The sequence below is a fragment of the Sinocyclocheilus anshuiensis genome, unplaced genomic scaffold (assembly GCF_001515605.1).
Source record: "Sinocyclocheilus anshuiensis isolate Anshui unplaced genomic scaffold, SAMN03320099.WGS_v1.1 scaffold1917, whole genome shotgun sequence".
NCBI lineage: Eukaryota > Metazoa > Chordata > Actinopteri > Cypriniformes > Cyprinidae > Sinocyclocheilus > Sinocyclocheilus anshuiensis.
The window spans coordinates 457-1,355 of record NW_015539931.1 but is presented as its reverse complement, the minus strand read 5'-3'; the positions used below and the strand labels follow the sequence as shown (position 1 = coordinate 1,355).

The 899-nt window shown below is 43.6% G+C and overlaps 2 non-coding genes across 2 annotated transcripts; both read left to right on the top strand.

Moving 5' to 3' along the window:
* Positions 1 to 242: 242 nt before the first annotated feature.
* On the top strand, positions 243 to 315 carry trnaw-cca (transfer RNA tryptophan (anticodon CCA)). The gene has a single exon. It is a non-coding gene; the product is annotated as a tRNA-Trp (tRNA).
* Positions 316 to 575: 260 nt separating this feature from the next.
* trnar-ucg (transfer RNA arginine (anticodon UCG)) lies at positions 576 to 648 on the top strand. The gene has a single exon. It is a non-coding gene; the product is annotated as a tRNA-Arg (tRNA).
* Positions 649 to 899: the final 251 nt, after the last annotated feature.

Below are 899 nucleotides of genomic sequence, written 5' to 3'. Positions count from 1 at the left end.
GGCCTAATGGGTAAGGCACCAGCCTTCGGAGCAGGGGATTGTGGGGATTGTTGTCTGTGAATGGGTCAACCAGAGAAGTGGCCCAGTGGAATCATGAGCTATTTTCTCAAAAGCTCTATCAGTTTATCACAATTGCCATGACAACGAAACATGAAAATTAGCATATGACTGGCAATTTTCTGAAAGATCTATCGATTTATCTTGCATCAGACTGTCTCTGCCTCTGGGTTAACCAAAGAGAGGGCCCAGTGGCCTAATGGATAAGGCATCAGCCTCCAGAGCTGGGGATTGTGGGTCCAAGTCCCACCTGTGTCATCTTTGAGGGGTTTCATTTAAATTGGCTATGCAAGAAATTCCAGGATAAGTTCAAAGTGACATTATAGCCATGAGAATAAGCATAGAACTGGTAATCTTCTGAGGTATTTTTTTTAGTTTAGTGTGAGCCAGACTGTCTGTGAATACCTCTGGCTCCACCAGTAAAAGTCTCAGTGGCCTAAGGGGTTATCGCTTTAGTCAATCCAGTCCCACCTGGATTGTTTTTGTTTTGTTTGGTTGGTGGGTATATGACCAAAAAAGGCCCAGTGGCCTAATGGATAAAGCACCAGCCTTCGGAGCTGGGGATTGTGGTTTCGAGTCCCACCTGGGTCATCGTTGAGAGCTTATGTTTAAATTGGCTGAACAAGATATTCAAGTATGAAAAGTTCAAAGTGACACTATAGCCATTAGAATAAGCATAGAAAAGTCCCAATGGCCTAAAGAGTTGTGGCATTAGTCTATGTGTTCAAGTCCCACCTGGGTTGCTTTAGCATAGCATAACATAGAAACAGCATAGAGCATAGAATAGGTCCTGAAAGCCCTGAAAGTTTATCTTGCAGGTTAGGTTGACCAGAGAAAAAGGT